This window comes from Phyllobates terribilis, unplaced genomic scaffold (assembly GCF_046119375.1).
Source record: "Phyllobates terribilis strain yellow unplaced genomic scaffold, ASM4611937v1 Scaffold_8__6_contigs__length_399053987, whole genome shotgun sequence".
NCBI lineage: Eukaryota > Metazoa > Chordata > Amphibia > Anura > Dendrobatidae > Phyllobates > Phyllobates terribilis.
In genome coordinates this window covers 35,439,881-35,460,031 of record NW_027362768.1, presented here as the reverse complement: position 1 = coordinate 35,460,031, position 20,151 = coordinate 35,439,881, and positions in this window count along the sequence as shown.

Below are 20,151 nucleotides of genomic sequence, written 5' to 3'. Positions count from 1 at the left end.
TGCGGTTGGCCCTGGGTTCCTCCTAATGCAGGACAATGCCAGACCTCATGTGGCTGAAGTGTGTCAGCAATTCCTGCAAGATGAAGGCATTGAAGCTATGGACTGGCCAGCCCGTTCTTCAGACCTGAATCCGATTGAGCACATCTCGGACATCATGTCTCGCTCCATCCACCAACGTCACGTTGCACCACAGACTGTCCAGGAGTTGTCGGATGCTTTAGTCCAGGTCTGGGAGGAGATCCCACAGGAGACCATCCGCAACCTCATCAGGAGCATGCCCAGGCATTGTAGGGAGGTCATACAGGCACGTGGAGGCCACACAGAATACTGAGCCTCATTTTGACTTGTTTTAAGGATTTTACATCAAAGTTGGATCAGCCTGTATTGTGTTTTTCCACTTTAACTTTGGGGGTGACTCCAAATCCAGGCCTCCATTGGTTAATAAATTTGATTTCCATTGATGATTTTTGTGTGATTTTGTTGTCAGCACATTCAACTTTGTACAGAACAAAATATTCAATGAGAATATTTCGTTCATTCAGATCTAGGATGTGTTATTTGAGTGTTCCCTTTATTTTTTTGAGCAGTCTATTTATCTTTGTATCCATATATCTATTATCTATCAATATATCTTTATATCCATATATTTATCTACAGTATTATCTATCCGTCTATAAATCTATTTATCTATCCATATATCTATCCGTATATCAATTTATCTATCTATCTATCTATCTATCTATCTATCCATATATCTATTATCTATCTATATGTACAGTATATATACACACAGTAGAGAGCAAAAGTTTGGACACACCTTCTCATTTAAAGATTTTTCTGTATTTTCATGACTATGAAAATTGTACCTTCACACTGAAGGCATCCAAACTATGAATTAACATATGTGGAATTATATACTTAACAAAAAAGTGTGAAGCAACTGAAAATATGTCTTATATTCTAGGTTCTTCAAAGTAGCCACCTTTTGCTTTGCTAACTGCTTTGCACACTCTTGGCATTCTCTTGATGAGCTTCAAGAAGTAGTCACCGGAAATGGTCTTCCAACAATCTTGAAGGAGTTCCCAGAGATGCTTAGCACTTGTTGGCCCTTTTGCCTTCACTCTGCGGTCCAGCCCACCCCAAACCTTCACAATTGGGTTCAGGTCTGGTGACTGTGGAGGCCATGTCATCTGGCGTAGCACCCCATCACTCTCTTTCTTGGTCAAATAGCCCTTACACAGCCTGGAGGTATGTTTGGGGTCATTGTCCTGTTGAAAAATAAATTATGGTCCAACTAAGGTTCACAAAGACCCCCTTTGTCCACCAGGCAGGCCTATAGTGTCTGGCATCGGGGGTCTTTGTGAACCTGCTTGTCAATTCATTGACTTCAATTTACAAAAATGCGTAGAAACTCTTTCCTCATTTGTGAGGGATACTACCGATGTATTGAGGAGACTTGAAGGGATTGTGTAGGATGATGATATGTGGCTTGTCACCTGCGACGTGAAGTCCCTCTACACGTCGATATGCCACGACCATGGGATCAAGGCCACAAAATTTTATCTAAAGTATGACCAATTTGGACCCAGATCTGATTACTTTTCTTGTATCCTTATTACAATTTGTTTTGACACATCATTTTTTTGTATTCAAGGACCGCCCCTTCCTACAGCTCCAGGGGACGGCGATGGGCGCCACTTGTGCACCCTCATATGCCAACCTATTCCTGGGGCTGTGGGAGAGGGATACGGTCCTTGGTACACCTAGTCATGAACATGTGGTCTCATGGTCGCGGTATATCGACGACATACTGTTTGTTTGGCAGGGCTCCGCGTCGCAGCTTGATATATTCCTTGACCAGCTTAATATATGAATGTTATAAACTTCTGGCTTGCATGGAAATCGGACGGCACTTTAAGTACATATATTTTTATGAAAAAAACATCAACTAATGCATTTCTGCACTTTGACTCATCACATCCACCTAATTTGAAAAAATCCATCCCAGTTAGTCAATACCTCAGAGCACGTCGCATCTGTTCAGATGATGTACGATTTCAGGAGCAAGCCAAGGATCTATCCTGTAGATTTTTGAATAGGGGCTATAAATATCGGGACATCTGTAGAGGCTTCAACCGTGCAAAGGGAACTAACAGACAGGCCCTCTTAATGGGACAGGGCAGTAGTAGAATAAAATCTCCCCTGATGCACGCCCCACCAAGGTTCATTACTACTTTTAGTAATAATTAGAAGGACATTAGGGGGATTCTATCCAAGCATTGGCCAGTACTACATACTGATAGAAGTTTACAATACAAACTTCCAAAGTACCCTTCTATCACCTGGCGTAAATCGCGCACATTGGGTGATATACTCTGCAAAAGCCTCTATGTGCCACCCAGAAGCATGTTTTTGTTTGATAGTCCTGGTCCCCCTTGGGGTTGTTTCCCTTGTGGAGGCTGTTCGGCCAGTAAATATATCTTGAGGACTAAGTCCTTTTCTAATTCCAAAAATGATAGAAACTTTAAAATTGTCCATCACATTACATGTGAGACCGAAGCAGTGGTCTGCCATGCAAAATGCCCTTGTGGGCTCATATATATAGGCATGACCACTAGATCATTTAAAATAAGGATACAGGAACATATTCGGGACATTAAGAATGCAACCAATTGCACCGAACCCCAATTACTCAAAACCATCCCAAGACCTTTTTTTGAATACCACAACTGCAATCCCAAGTGCTTTGCGGCTTGTGGCATCGATCACATCTACGTAGGGATTAGAGGTGGGAATATCAGACAAAAACTGCTTCAAAAAGAAACTAAATGTATGGTTACATTGGATACGTTTGTCTCCAAAGGCCTCAATGAAGCCATCAGTTTCAAATCTTTTCTATAATCTCCTTGATTGCATTTTATTTTAACCGCATGGGCTATATATGTCTTTTTATGTGGATATGTGTCTGACTTTTTGTCTACTGACTTTTCTCTAGTGCTAGAATTTTCTCGGCCATGACTTTCCATCATACAGCTATCTGGAGAGCATAGGATATATTGCCTGCCCTCATCTTTCGGATCAACAGTCACAAATGATCTGCTTTCATCCGACAAGCATCTAAAAGAAGATTTTTTACTATCGCTATGAAAACCCCTTTATCTGACCTGCATACTATGTTGCAACTATTACTATTCTGGACTATATGGCGGTCAGCTATACACATAACAATATTTTGTTAATATACTTACTATTGCTTAGTGTATAGCCACATTACGCGTAATAAGGCTGTTTCCATATACATCATTCTGTTACGCGCATTATCTAGTGCAGGTACACGACCTCTATATGCACATGGATATATGTGCCAGACCGAGCAATCAATATGGTTGGGAACAATAATAATAATATATCTGTGGCATGACTGTTCCCATACATATAGTGGCATGTGCATTTTTAGCGTATATATGGGGTTCTTTATATTTATATTTACGGATGTACATGTGTGATTATCAGCCATTGTACTCAGAAATTAATTGTATGACTGTGGATTATATCAATTTCAGGATTTGGTGTAATGACTGCCTATCTAGCAAAAGGGATATGCTTGCTATTTGTGGGGAATATGTTTTTTCATGTGCAATTTTGTTTGATTTCATATTGCTGATGGTATCGTTACTTATGATATATGATCTTTTATGAATGCTATTAACCTTTTACATTAGGGTATAATATTACATTTCATACTTGTTATACATTATCTCTTAAAATAAATTATATAACTATACAGGTATCGAGGGGTTAAGCCTTGATGGGAGATAGTATGACGTACTTTCCCTTTGTTAAGATATACTATTCAGCTAGTTACGGGCATAGGCATATAGATATATCTACCTTAATTCCATCGTATTTACCTCCACATAGCGCAGACGCGCCTCGTGCATGCGCTGCTCGCGCCGTGTGGCATTGCTGGCCAGACGGGTTTCCGGGCGACGGTGTGGAAGACGCACGTCCTCCTTCCCGTCGCTTCCTGCGGGCGTCGGCTGGCCGCGCCACTGGGCGGAGCAACATGACGTGTTGCGCGCTGATTCGTTAGTGGCCTAGACTCATTTATTTAAATAGCCCTTGCTTTTAATCTTTAACCACGCCTCCTGACGAAGCCGGAAGGTGAAACGCGCGTCGAGGCTACTGCACGGGTCCCAAGCACAACTTGCTCTATTCCATACTATGACTCACGGTAATGCCTATGCTCTATACCTTTTTCAAGCCTTCTATTGATATGCACAGGGATAAAATCACGTTGCACATAACTTTTCTGATTGATTGCAAGGAATGAATTCAATTGTTGTGCAGCATGTCACAGCAGCCCTTGGTTCACTATAATAATTAGGATGCCTTATATAGATTGAATAGGACCCAATGTGTCTCTATCATTTCCCTATTGTGATAGATACTCTATCGCTTCTTCTATAATGCCATTTCAGCATTTTTCCATTTCAAACTTTTTAGATGATCTGTTTCTATGCTGTATCATTAATTACATTGAATAAAATGTATTATCTTCTCATAAACTGATCCCACAGTTTGTCTTAATTCCTGCTGGTTTTCAATGAAATATTATATGCTGTATCACCAGGTTGGTGACATTGATTTGGGAATGTTTTGCTTTTTGTTTTTTCATCTAATTTGGGACTGATTTCACTTTTTAGTGATATCTTTATAGGTTTATATGCAAAGCGGATGGAATAGCGTGTCACTGCAAGATGCTGTGGTAGCCTTGCTGGTTCAGTATGCCTTCAATTTTGAATAAATCCCCAACAGTGTCACCAGCAAAGCACCCCCACACCATCACACCTCCTCTCCATGGTTCACGATGGGAACCAGGCATGTAGAGTCGATCCGTTCACCTTTTCTGCGTTGCACAAAGACACGGAGGTTGGAACCAAAGATCTCAAATTTGGACTCATCAGACCAAAGCACAGATTTCCACTGTTCTAATGTCCATTCCTTGTGTTCTTTAGCCCAAATTAGTCTCTTCTGCTTGTTGCCTGTCCTTAGCAGTGGTTTCCTAGCAGCTATTTTACCATGAAGGCATGCTGCACAAAGTCTCCTCTTAACAGTTGTTGAAGAGATGTGTCTACTGCTAGAACTCTGTGTGGAATTGACCTGGTCTCTAATCTGAGCTGCTGTTAACCTGGGATTTCTGAGGCGAGTGACTCGGATAAACTTATCCTCAGAAGCAGAGGTGACTCTTGGTCTTCCTTTCCTGGGGCGGTCCTCATGTGAGCCAGTTTCTTTGTAGCACTTTATGGTTTTTGCAACTACACTTGGGGACACTTTCAAAGTTTGTCCAATTTTTCGGACTGACTGACCTTCATTTCTTAAAGTAATGATGGCCACTCATTTTTCTTTACTTAGAATTTGTATTATGATGAGAAAAAAGCAGCTAACAGTCTATTCAGAAGGACTATCAGCTGTGTATCCACCTGACTTCTGCACAACAAAACTGATGGTCACAACTCCATTTATATGGCAAGAAATCCCAATTATTAAACCTGACAGGGCACACCTGTGAAGTGAAAACCATTTCTGGTGACTACCTCTTGAAGCTCATCAAGAGAATGCCAAGAGTATGCAAAGCAGTCATCAAAGCAAAAGGTGGCTACTTTGAAGAACGTAGAATATAAGACATATGCTTAATTGTTTCACACCTATTTGTTAACTATATAATTCCACATGAGTTAATTCATAGTTTTGATGCCTTCAGTGTGAATGTACAATTTTCATAGTAATGAAAATACAGAAAAATCTTTAAATGAGAAGGTGTGTCCAAACTTTTGGTCTGTACTATATATATATATATATATATATATATATATATATAATCTATCCTAGATAGATAATTAGGTCAACAGAAAATAAAAAGATATATGGGTAGATAGATAGATAAATAGATAATAGATTGATACATAGATAAATATACAAATAGCTAGATATATAGATAAAAGATAGATAATAGATATAAAGATAGATATAAATATGTCATATATAATCCGTGCTTTGCATTTGTACCTTACTGTTCATGTCATTTATTAATAAATGAGTACATTTCTGGGTAAAAAATGGTGTGTGGTCCACCGTAATTTTATTAACTAGCAGAGGGAAAGCGGACAGCTGGGGCGGATGTTTTTAGCCTGGGAAGCGGGTAATACCCATGGAGCTTCCCAGGCTACTAATATCAACCCCCATCTTTATACATAGTCTTTACTGGCTATTAAAATGGAGGACCCCCCCCCTTATTTTAACAGCTATCAAAGACTATGCAGACAGCTGGGGGCTGATTATAATAGCCTAGGAAGGAGCCATGAATATTGGCCAATTCCGAGGCTAGAAACAGGAGCCATCAGTCACCCCAGAAATGGTGCATCCGAACAATGCGCCAATTCTGGCACTTAGCCTCCCTCTGCCAAACTGCCCTATAGTGGTGGCAGTGGGGTTATAGGGCTGGGCTTGATGACAGCTAGTAATGCCAAATCACATCAAGTCCAGGTTAGTAATGGAGAGGTGTCTATAAGACGCCCACATTTCTAACCCCATAGTGAAGGTGAAATGTAAAATAAAAACGCCACACCCAGAATAAAATATTTTATTTGAAATAAAACAGACACCCTTTATTGTTCTAAATGAAACCATACTTACTGTCACACCCAGTATTACACGTCAGTGTATTACCGGCAAATAAGGTCAATGCATGCGCAGTGAGTATTTTCCCACGCTTGCCAATGAGTTGATCTTAGTTCAACTCATTGGCAAGCGTGGAAAAATACTCACTGTGCATGTGCTTACCTCATTTGCCGGCAATACACTGACTCAGTGTATTGCCGGTGCAGTTTACAATGTGCCTGCTCTGTTCATGGGATCTTCGTGGGACACTCATTATTTTATTATTATTAATTATTATTTATCATTAATTTACTTTCAGCAAAGCAAAGGCGTAGGCAGATGGGAGACTACTGCTGCCATCCAGCGGTGAGTGAGCTCGCTGTTCCCTATGGCAGGAGGTGCCGGCTGATGGTGGTAGTAGTACCATCAGCTGGTGCCTATGACCCACGGTAACCTTTATACCGCAGGTCACTGTCACAGCGCTCTGACTGCGGTAATACAATTACCGTCCATCAAAGCCTGTGTTTCCTGTGACAGCACGGGAAACACCCGAACCCGAGCAATAACATGGACTTCCTGAGGAAGTCCATGTTCAGAGTCCATGACCCAACAGTAGGTGTTCGGTACGGATGCCTAACTTTACTGTTTGGGTTCGCTCATCACTTGTCTCCGGTTCTCTGGTGGGCCCGTCCAACCCTGCCGATAAGCAGCCCTAGCTAAGAAAAGTCTGTGTGAAGGTTCCCGGACACTCTATGGCTGAATTTTTACTGTGGACTCGCTCCAGCAATCTAATACATTGCAATCTATAAGATCCTTTCACTGTCTCTCAATTGCCCAACGTATCCAGTTCAAACTACTAACACTGAAGTACAAAGCCATCCATAACCTTTCTGCTCAGTACATCTCTGAACTAATCTCCCGATATATTCCCTTATGAAATCTCCATTCCTCCCAGGACCTCTTTCTCTCCTCCACACTTATTTGTTCCTCACCCAATCGCCTCCAAGACTTCTATCAAATATCCCTCATCCTCTGGAATTCTGTGCCTCAACACATCCGATTAGCCATCACATTCAGATCCTTCAGACAGAACCTGAAAACCTATCTCTTCAAGACAGCCTACAGCCTGCCATTGCCTCACTGCCACCTCAATACCAAAGGAGCTAATGCAACTACACAACCTACTATCTCCATCCTCACCATCCTGTAAAATGTAAGACCGCAAGTGCAGGGTCTATAAGACCTAAAATGCAATATGGCACCTTGGCAAAGCCCAGTTATGTTCTCCCTCTGATATCTACCAATAACAAACAGGTCATGCTGGAGAAACTTGCACCTAGTGCCACTCAGTGTCTTCAGTAGAGATGAGCGGTGTTCGACTAGAACTGTTCGCCAATCTCAAATTCGAGCTGTTTTGAGCAGTGTTCGAGTCGTTCGATGAACGCGAATGATTTGCAAAAAACTTGGCTGTTCGAGGTTATGTTTGATAACTGTTCGTGCACCAAAAGGGTGTCCTGCATGTCTGGTGCTATTTAGAGCACGAATCATGCAGGGATTGTCTGCCACTCACTGTAATGCCACAGCCATGGTTGCCCAAATCGATGGGAACAGTGCTCACAGTGAAACATGAAAAGCCGGCAATTCAGCAGCGGCATACACCTGTACCCGACAATTTAGAACCGAAAGAATAGAGTATCACACATAGATTAGATACATAGAAACATGTCAGTCACATATACAGTCATGGCCAAAAGTTTTGAGAATGACACCAAAATTATATTTTCACATGATCTGCTGGCCTCTGGTTTTTATTAGTGTTTGTCTGATGTTTATTAGAGATGAGCGTTGTTCTACTCGAACTGTTCGCCAATCTCAAATTCGAGCTGTTTTGGGCGGTGTTCGAGCCGTTCGGCGAACACGAACAATTTGAGAAAAATTCGGCTGTTCGAGGTTATGTTTGATAACTGTTCGTGCACCAAAATCATAACTGGATTTTTTCTCAGTAATGATGAAAATTAATGTTAATACGCAGATGAGTGTACAGCGGGTTGGGGGGAGGGGCAGGGGATGGATCTCTGCAGGAACAATGAAGATCTCCATTTTTTTTTTCTCTTTCCCGCATTTACAGAGGGGAGGTGCAATCTGTCAGCCTATCAGCAGCGCACACACGGAGCGAAGTGCTTTTTTTCACACAAGCAAGGGCATGTGTCATTGGCAGTGTATGTCACAAGTCCTTGCCCTATAAGACCAAGCCATTTTCCCCGTCGCCACCATTTTCTCACTGCTGCAGCTGCGTGTTAGACGGCACCGCTGTTGCTGTGTGCGCTATACCTTGTTAATTTCAAGCCAATTTTCGCACAAATCTACAGATAGCTTGGGAGTAGGGAATAGTTGTGATTGCAGTCCTTTTAAGGACTAGGTTACAGCATTTCCTACGACTTTTATCAGGCAGGTCTGTGCTCTTATATAGATAGATTGTGGGAGTAAAGACTAATTGTAATTGGAGTCCTTTTCAGGACTAGGTTACATCAGTTCCTATCAGTTTTTGCCAGGCAGGTCTGTGCCAGTGCTGTGCAAGTTTTTTTCACAGCATTTGGCTGAATCTAGCAAAGCTAATCCTTTTTGGCCTATTGCAGAGTGTGTTAGTCAGTGGAGTAGCCTATCTGTGTTGCAAGATATACCACCTGTGTATAGAATACCAATTTTTTCACTGCACCTAGTGAATTAAAATCTTTTGGGCATAGCATCATTCTATTAGTCCATCTATACTGACCTCCATCAGGTTGCAAATTGAATATAATTTTTTTCTGCATCTAGCTCTGAAAAAATATTGGGCTTCTAGCTGTGTGTGGGACTTGTTGTATTAGTCCATCTATACTGACCTCCATCAGGTTGCAAACTGCATATATTTTTTTCTTCATCTACCTCTGAAAAAATATTGGGCTTCTAGCTGTGTGTGGGACTTGTTCTATTAATCCATCTATACAGACCTCCATCAGGTTGCAAACTGAATATATTTTTTTCTGCATCTACCTCTGAAAAAATATTGGGCTTCTAGCTGTTTGGGACTTGTTGTATTAGTCCATCAATACTGACCTCCATCAGGTTGCAAACTGAATATATTTTTTTCTGCATCTACCTCTGAAAAAATATTGGGCTTCTAGCTGTGTGTGGGATTTGTTGTATTAGTCCATCTATACAGACCTCCATCAGGTTGCAAACTGAATATATTTTGTTCTGCATCTACCTCTGAAAAAATATTGGGCTTCTAGCTGTGTGTGGGACTTGTTGTATTAGTCCATCTATACTGACCTCCATCAGGTTGCAAACTGAATATATTTTTTTCTGCATCTACCTCTGAAAAAATATTGGGCTTCTAGCTGTGTGTGGGACTTGTTCTATTAATCCATCTATACAGACCTCCATCAGGTTGCAAACTGAATATATTTTTTTCTGCAACTACCTCTGAAAAAATATTGGGCTTCTAGCTGTGTGTGGGACTTGTTGTATTAGTCCATCTATACTGACCTCCATCAGGTTGCAAACTGAATATATTTTTTTCTGCATCTACCTCTGAAAAAATATTGGGCTTCTAGCTGTGTGTGGGACTTGTTCTATTAATCCATCTATACAGACCTCCATCAGGTTGCAAACTGAATATATTTTTTTCTGCATCTACCTCTGAAAAAATATTGGGCTTATAGCTGTGTGTGGGACTTGTTGTATTAGTCCATCTATACTGACCTCCATCAGGTTGCAAACTGAATATATTTTTTTCTGCATCTACCTCTGAAAAAATATTGGGCTTCTAGCTGTGTGTGGGACTTGTTCTATTAATCCATCTATACAGACCTCCATCAGGTTGCAAACTGAATATATTTTTTTCTGCATCTACCTCTGAAAAAATATTGGGCTTCTAGCTGTGTGTGGGACTTGTTCTATTAATCCATCTATACAGACCTCCATCAGGTTGCAAACTGAATATATTTTTTTCTGCATCTAGCTCTGAAAAAATATTTGGCTTTCTAGCAGTGTGTGGGACTTTCTCTATTAGTCCATCTATACTGACCTCCATCAGGTTGCAAATTGAATATAATTTTTTTCTGCATCTAACCCAGCCAATAGTTTTGGCCTAATACTACAGTTTGGCCACTCAGCTCTGCTCGGTTCCCATCCATTGTTTTTTTGTGCAAACAACTCCAGAGTTGTTAATTAGTTAACCACCAAAATGAGTGGAAAAAGGCCTGTTGCTGGTGGAAAGGGGAATAGGCGTGTTGGGAAGGGGAAAAAAGGTTGTGTCCGTGGGTTAGGTTTTAAAGCAACAGTAACATCTGCAGAAGAAAGACCATCTTCCAGCCAAACTAAAATGTCTACTTCTTTTAGCGGACAATGTGATAAGATCCCTTTCTTACGGCCACGCCAATCGCTACAAATTCCAGATGAGGCACAAAAACAGCAGGTGCTTCAACGGATATCAAGTGCTCCTTTAAGTGGGCTCTCCTCCACATCAACTTCAACATCACAAATACTCCAGTCCTCAAAGGTGTCACCCCAATCGCACTTGCTTCCTCACAGCTCCCAAATCTCCAGCTGCCCGTCTGAGTATGAGGTAGAACAGATGGTTGAGTCTGCAGAGCTGTTTACTCATACTATAGCCTGGGAATCAGAGGTCGACTCCAGCGCTTCTGTGAATCCAGACGAGGAAATGATCTGCACTGATGCCCAGAATCTTTATGACTCGGATCCAGGACCAGACGCAGAAGGTTCTGACCATAATGTAGACCCTCATTCCCAAACTGTAACTCCTGTTGGTGGAGACAATGAGGAAGACGATGATAAGACTCAAATACCTGATTGGAGCGACAACTTTAGTTTTTTGTCAGGGCAGGAACAGGTTGGCTCTGAGGACGACGGGTGTGATAACGCACAGGGTGATGATGATGAGGTTGGAGATCCCACTTACTGTCAACCCACAGTCAGCCAAGAGATGAGGTCAGCAGAGGAGGTGGAGGAAGATGCTAGTGATGACGAGGTCAGGTTGCGCCTTCCTGGACAGAGACGTAGTACTGGAAGCACGTCAACAACTGCATCCTCAAACACAACTCTGCCTCTCACCACAAGTCGTGGTGGCTCTTCAGGTCGCATGGGTGCTAAGCCTTGCATAGCCTGGGCATTTTTTCAGATCGATAAAGATGACCCAACTCGTGTTATCTGTAACGTTTGTCAGCAAAAGCTAAGTAGAGGCCAAAAAATACATAGTTTGAGTACTTCATGCATGAACCGGCACATGGACATGAAGCATAAGTTGCAGGAAGCTCAGTGTGCTACAATGCGGCCTAGCCGGCCGGGCCAACCACCGTCTGCCATATCTTGTGCATCCGCGGCCTCTTCATCCTCTGTGACTGGGGGGACAGCAGTCACACCTGTTTTGGGGCGCAGACCTGCCACCTCTTTACCCGCAACAGCCAGCGTGATTGGCAGGTCATCATTTTCTTTGGAGGTGGTAACACCAGCTGGTGTTGAGCGCTGTCCGACATCGATAACACCACCTTTGGATCAAGGCAACCTAACATGTCCGCCTGCATCTTCCTCACAGACCGGCAGTTTGCAGGGGACACCCTTATCAACCCCGTCTAAGCACAATAGCCAGCCCTCGGTCCCTCAGATGTGGACAAGTAAAAGACCATTTCCTCCTAGCCATGAGAAAGCTAAGAGTTTGAATTTCACCATCTGCAAGTTCTTGGCTACAGAAATGCTGCCTTTCCGCCTGGTGGACACAGAGGATTTTCGAGACCTTATGTCCGTCGCAGTGCCCCAGTACCAGATGCCCAATCGGCACTACTTCTCAAAGAAAGGTGTGCCTGCGCTCCACCAGCATGTCGCACACAACATCACCGCTTCTTTGAGAAACTCTGTGTGTGACAGGGTGCATTTCATCACAGACACTTGGACGAGTAGGCATGGACAGGGGCATTACATGTCGCTGACTGGGCACTGGGTAACTATGGTGACAGCAGGACAAGGGGCTGCTGTCCAAGTATTGCCGTCCCCACGAGTTGTGCGTCAATCCTCTTTATCTCAAAGTTCCTCCACTGCTTCTGCCTCCTCAACCTCCTCTCGGTCTTCCACCTGCACCCAAAGCCTGTCTGGTCATGCCACAAGCTTTCTAACTGCGCAGAAGGGATCCTGCACACCTCCTTACTATGCTGGCAGTAGGGCTCAACGTCATCAGGCGGTTTTTACATTGAAATGTCTGGGAAATGTGAGTCACACAGCTGAGGAGTTGTGGTCAGCTCTGGAGAACCAATTTTATGAAAGGTTGTCTCCACTGGACCTGAAACCAGGGAAGGCCATGTGCGACAATGCTGCAAACCTGGGTGCGGCCCTTCGCCGGGGCAATGTCACACACGTGCCTTGTATGGCTCACGTGTTGAACCTGATTGTCCAGCAATTTTTAGCCCACTATCCCAGACTAGATGGCCTTCTGCAGAGGGCACGGTCGCTGTGTGCTCACTTTCGCCGTTCGCATCCCGCAGCTCAGCGACTTACATCTCTACAGAAGTCGTTGGGCCTGCCACTTCACCGGCTAAAATGCGATGTGCCTACCCAGTGGAATTCAACTCTGCACATGTTGCAGCGACTGTGGCAGCACCGACAAGCCCTGGTGCAATATGTTCTGACGTATAGCCTGGGCCAACGAGATCCAGAGGTGGGGCAAATCACGCTGGAGGAGTGGTCTCAGATCAGGGACCTATGCACCCTTCTGCACAGTTTTGAAATGGCGACGAAGATGTTTAGTGCTGACGATGCCATTATCAGCATGACTATTCCGGTGATTTACATGCTGGAGCACATGTTAAACAGAATTCGGAGTCAGGTGGTGGCACAAGAGGAGGTGGAGGAAGTAGAGGAGGAGGAGTTGTATGCGGAAGGTCTAACATCTGCAAGGTCCAGACGGTCGGCAGCACCAAGGCGGCAGGCATGTGAGGGTGGGGGAGATGGTTTTACCAGGGCGCATGGTAGCAGCCAAACTAGTGAGGAAGGTGCAGGAGCCCAGGAAGAAGTGGAGGACGAACTGATGGAAGACTCATCGGATGAGGGAGACCTTGATCACATTTCTGTTGTGCGAGGTTGGGGGGAGAGGACAGAGGAAGGAAGCATGATTGTTACCTCGCCACCAACACAACAGGGACTTGGTGCTCCTGGATGCGCAACACACATGAGTGCCTTCTTGCTGCACTACCTGCAACATGACCCTCGAATTGTGAGAATTAGAAATAATCCTGACTACTGGGTTGCCACACTGTTAGATCCCCGGTACAAAAGTAAATTTGCAGAAATTATTCCTGCCATAGAAAGGGATGCACGCATGCAGGAGTATCAGCAGAGACTGTTGCAGAATCTTACATGTGCTTTTCCACAAAACACCAGTGGTGCACGTAGTGAATCTCACAGTTCCAACTTGCCAACCGTGGGACCGTCAAGTGTTCAGCACTCAAACCGTAAAAGAACCACAGTATCTGCTGGTAACATCAATTTTGCAGAATCATTTCACCACTTTTTTAGCCCATCCTTTGCAAGGCCACAGGAGACAAGAAGTCTGACACATAGTCAACGCCTAGAGACGATGGTATAGGAGTATCTCCAAGTAAACATTGAAGCCACGACTGTGTCACTGGACCCTTGCTCTTTTTGGGCTTCCAATCTGGATAAATGGCCGGAGCTAGCCACTTACGCCTTGGAGATCTTGTCATGCCCCGCAGCCAGCGTTCTGTCTGAACGTGTGTTCAGCGCTGCTGGTGGTGTGCTGACAGATAAGCGCACGCGGCTCTCCACTGATAATGTAGACAGACTCACGTTCATAAAGATGAACAAATCATGGATCCGAAACGACTTTTCTACCCCTGTGTCATCCTGGGGAGAGTAAAAGCTTGATGATTGGTTAAAATCACCCTACCAACCGTTTTAAGCTTTCAAATTACTAATCATGTTTATCTGTATCTTGGCTGGAAAATAATTTGGGCTTTGTAGCAGTGTGCAGCACTGATTCTATTAGGCCATCTATAATAAGCTCCACCAGATTTAAAATTACTAATCATGTTTATCTGTATCTTGACTGGAAAATAATTTGGGCTTTGTAGCAGTGTGCAGCACTGATCCTATTAGGCCATCTATACTAAAGCTTCACCAGATTTAAAATTAATAATAATTTTTAGCTGCATCTAGCCCGGAAAATAATTTTGGGGCTCCGAGATGCGCAAGACACATACGTGCCTTCTTGCTGCACTACCTGCAGCATGACCCTCATATTGTCAGAATTCAAAGTAATCATGACTACTGGGTTGCCACACTCTTAGATCCCCCAAACTTTTCGATCAACCTTTTCATTTTAATAAAGACCAAAAAAATGGTCATTTTTGAAATTATAAGCATTAGCAGGTTGTTAGAAACTGAAATCAAACAGTTTTCAACTCAAAACTTTATTCTAGGTGATGTTACATTTTCACATAGGACCCCTTGTTCGAAAGGAGCTTCTGAACTCTCTCGTCCATTGAATTTGTCAGGTTTTGGATGGTTTCTGCTTCAATTGTTTTGCATGAGGACAGAATACCCTCCCAGAGCTGTTGCTTAGATGTGAACTGCCTCCCGCCATCATAGACACTCCTTTTCATGATGCTCCAAAGGTTCTGAATGGGGTAGAGGTCAGGGAAGCATGGGGGTCACACCATAAGTTTGTCCCCTTTTATGCCCATATCAGCCAGAGATGCAGATGTTTTATGTGCAGCATGAGATGGTGCATTATCATGCAGAAAAATGATCTTGCTGTGAAATACACGGTTCTTCTTCTTGAACCATGGCAGAAAGTGCTGTTTGAGAAAATCCACATACATTATGGAGTTCATCTTTAGCGCCTTCAGGGATCCTAAAGGGGCCGACAATCTCTCTCCCCATGATTCCAGCCCAAAACATTACTCCACCTCCTCCTTGTTGGCGCTGTAGCCGTGTTTGCGTGGGGTGTCCATCAACCAGCCATCCTCCACTCCATCCATCTGGACCATCGAGCGCTGCACGGCACTCATCCGTGAACAAAACAGTTTTGAAATCAGTCTTCATGTAATGTTTGGCCCACTGGAGCCGTTTCTGCTTGTGTGAAGTGGATAGAGGAGGTCGACAGGATGGCGTATGCACAGCTGCAAACCTCTGAAGGACCCTGCATCTTGTTGTTCGGGGGACGTTGGAGGCACAAGCAGCTTCAAAAACTTGTCTGCTGCTATGACAAGGCTTTTTTGCCGCTGCTCTTTCAACCTGACGTAATTGCCTGTAGGAAAGAGTCCTCAATTTGCCCTTATCAGCACGCACACGTGTGTACTGTGAATCAGCTACATACTTCTTGATTGCCAAGACACTTCATCCTGATCATCGCACGATGTTGATTGTAGTCATGCCTTGACCTAAACACTCCACAATTTGTTGCTTCTCAGCAGCCGACACATCCTTTTTCTTTCCCATTTTGGCAGAAAATGTAGGCTGCTTAATAATGTGAGACAGCCTTCTTAAGTAGTCTTGCCTTTCATTGGACACACCTGCCAAACTAATTAGCACAGGTGTCTGCAATTGCTTACAGTGATATAAAGAGCCCTGACACACATCACCATCAATGAGTTTAACTGACAAACAAACAAATTCTTCCCTTATCACTCCTAAACACTTTTTGCATAATAATTTGGAACACAGTGTACATGTGCTTTTCCACAAAACACCAGTGGTTCACGTAGTGAATCTTACAGTTCTAACTTGCCAACCGTGGTCTGTATGGAGTTGTTCAATAAAGGGCCCAAAATTAAGATAACATAGATGGGAGAGGTCTCTATGAATAGGAATTCCTAAGTATTTGATACCCTGTGAGGGCCAGGCAAAGGGAAAGTTGGACTGGATGGAATCCTATATGGATTTGGGGAGGGAGACATCGAGGGCCTCAGACTTTGCTGCATTGATTTTAAAATTTGACCATGTAACAAAGTGATCTATTTCAGCCATAACAGCATGGATGGATATATGTGATTGAGTGATATATACTAGGACATCATCAGCAAATAGAGAGCACTTGTACTCGGTGCCTCCCACCTCAATCCACCTAATATTGGGGTTATGGCGAATTGATGAGAGCAGGTGCTCCGTCTCTAGGATGTATAAGAGAGGGGACAGAGAACATCCCTGCCTTGTCCCATTGGTGATTGTGAAAGGTGATGAAAATGTTCTGACGCGCCCCCTGGGCCTTGGGACACCCGGAGCCGGACCCTTTTTGGTGGATGCTGGTTGTTGTAGTCTCCGTGGCGGCAACCCGGTTCCGTGGCTCAGGGCGGTCAAACCAGTGGCGGAACTATTTATGTGGTTTTGATGTTTAAATGTCCGACTACGCCACCCGTGGATTGCGGTCAGAGTGAACCGCCGCTCCAGGGCAGACCGCTGAGGCTGGTGTTGTGGGTGCAGCAGAGCGTAGCATAACTCCCCACGGGAGGAGTATAGCCTCAGGGCAGTGTATGCAGAGGATGGGGGTGATGGTGCAGGGCAGCAGCAGTAATGACACGGAGTCAGTGATGCAGTCCAGGGCCTTTACTCACAGTTCTTATTATCCAGACCACGTCTGCAGGTAACGGCTGCCCACGTCGTACTGTGCTCACCAGGTGAGGGGCTCAGACAACTCCCAGATAACTTTGGAGTGCTTCACAGGACCCCCTTTGTGTGTCCTTTGTCTGGCCTTTCTTACCAACCCTTCTGTCCGGCTGCCTCGGGCCTCCTCTTGGTAAACTTGGCGCCAGTTTCCCTGACCCTATGTGGTGCCTTCCTAGCGGGTGTAGCGAGGGGCTGCGCCACATAAAATGTCACAGCCTCCTGTTTCTAGCTGAGGGTCGTTTCCTGCCTCCACTAGTTTCGGGGACCGGTCTCCCCCTTTGGCCTGACCCCTCCACGCAGGTGGATTCGGGCGTGCGGTGGCGACTCGCCCGTCCGCACCCCTGAGATCCCTTCGTTCCTCGTTCCTGGAGCCTTCTGCGCTCCGCTTCCTTCCTTCTCCCTCTTCCAGGCCTGGGCCTCTGTTACTAGGCCCGCCTCCGGAGCAGAGCTCATGCAGAGCCCCTGCTCCCTGCCACTTCTGCTCAGACTTCTCTGCACTGAACTAAGATGGTGCCCACCTTTTATACTCCCTTCTCAATGCACCCAGGAACTGCTTCCTCCCTGCTCCTGCACTACAGGGTTCCCCTTCCTCAGTGTTCCCTCCCCCCACTCCAGCCAGGGACAGGGACTGTCGTGCCCATCTCAGGGGCATATTGGTCGCCCTGCCCCACGGCAATGTGGTGTAATGCATGCAGGTGTCGGGTCCTGATCCACACTACATCCTTACCTGAGAGTGAGATATCACACCTCTGGGTGAGGTGCAATACCTCTGTAGCAGCCGAGGCCTCAGGGTGCTACAGTTCCATTTATCTTCAGCCTAGGTGACGTATTGCGATACAGGGCCGTGATTTTGGCTATAAAAGGGTCCACTAGACCCCTACCCCAAGCTTTTTAAGAGAATCATATATGGCGTGCCAGGAGACTCTATGGAATGCTTTCTCAGCATCCAACGAGAGTATCTAATTACAAATTTTTAACTGCATCTAGCCCAGGAAATACTTTGTGCCTAGTAGCAGGGTCTGCTAGTCAGCGGATTATCCCGGCTGTTAAGCAAGCTACACCACCTGTAGTTTGGACACTTCATTTTTTCAAAGGAAATGCTTTGGGACCACGGGATACTCAGTGAAGAGCATCAGGAGGCTCCCCAAGGCATAGGGGCTCGGACTGGCAGTAGGATGCCTTGCGGTGGACAGCCGAGCTCGATCCTTATAAAAGCTTTTTAACTGCAGCAGCTTTAGTGGACGCTACCTAGCTGGAATTACGCGGCTGCTGGCATGAGACTTGCCCTCCAATAGATCCTTGTAAATGGATTTAAAGTGTATTTATTCAAATTAGAGAGACAATTTAAATTAAAAAGCTTAGAGCTGCCTCCACCACAGGGGGGCTCGCTCGACCCACCAGCGGACAGGCACCAGTATTGGGAGAGGGGGGCTGGCCGTCAGGGTTCACCGCGGCTCTGGCACAAACCCGGCGACACGGAGGTGGCACGGGCAGGAGCGGACTGAACGTGTCGGCTTCTCACTTTTTGGATTTTAGAAGGGCATGACATGCCTATATCTGTGTCTCCCCCTCCTTTTACTCCTCCACCTCTTTTCTTTTCGCATGACTATATGTACTTGTCACTTTTCCATGTGTTAGTTGTGTCTTCTGAGCAGTTTGTCAGCTTTTGGACACCTTTGAAGGTGTTTTCTATGTGTTTCTATGTGTTTTTGTTTGCCTGCCATTGGTTTTAACGGTGTTCGAAGGTGTTCGACGAACAGTTCGACGAACAGTTCGGCGAACACACGGGTGTTCGACGAACCGAACCGAACTCGAACACTACGGGGGTGGCTCAACACCAATATTTATATCACATACAGAAATATAATTGCAATCATATTATGAGTACCAATAGGTTATATTGACAGTTAGAATGAGTTAATGCAGCAAGTCAATATTTGCAGTGTTGCCCCTTCTTCTTCAAGACCTCTGTAATTCTCCCTGGCATGCTCTCAATCAACTTTTGGACCAAATCCTGACTGATAGCAGTCCATTCTTGCATAATCAATGCTTGCATTTTGCCAGAATTTGTTGGTTTTTGTTTGTCCACCTGTCTCTTGATGACTGACCACAAGTTCTCAATGGGATTAAGATCTGGGGAGTTTCCAGGCCATGGACCCAAAATCTCTATGTTTTGTTCCATGAGCCATTTAGTTATCACCTTTGCTTTATGGCAAGGTGCTCCATCATGCTGGAAAAGGCATTGTTGGGCGCCAAACTGCTCTTGGACGGTTGGGAGAAATTGCTCTTGGAGGACATTCTGGTGTCATTCTTTATTCATGGCTGTGTTTTTAGGCAAGACTGTGAGTGAGCCGATTCCTTTGGCTGAGAAGCAACCCCACACATGAATGGTTTCAGGATGCTTTACAGTTGGCATGAGACAAGACTGGTGGTAGCGCTCACCTCTTCTTCTCCGAATAAGCTGTTTTCCTGATGTCCCAAACAATCGAAAAGGGGATTCATCAGAAAAAATGACTTTGCCCCACTCCTCAGCAGTCCACTCCATGTACCTTTTGCAGAATATCAGTCGGTCCCTGATGTTTTTTCTGGAGAGAAGTGGCTTCTTTGCTGCCCTCCTTGAAACCAGCCCTTGCTCAAAGAGTCTCCGCCTCACAGTGAGTGAAGAAGCACTCACACCAGCCTGCTGCCATTCCTGAGCAAGCTCGGCACTGCTGGTAGTCCGATCCCGCAGCTGAAACAGTTTTAAGATACGGTCCTGGCGCTTGCTGGTCTTTCTTGGGCACCCTGGAGCCTTTTTGACAACAATGGAAGCTCTCT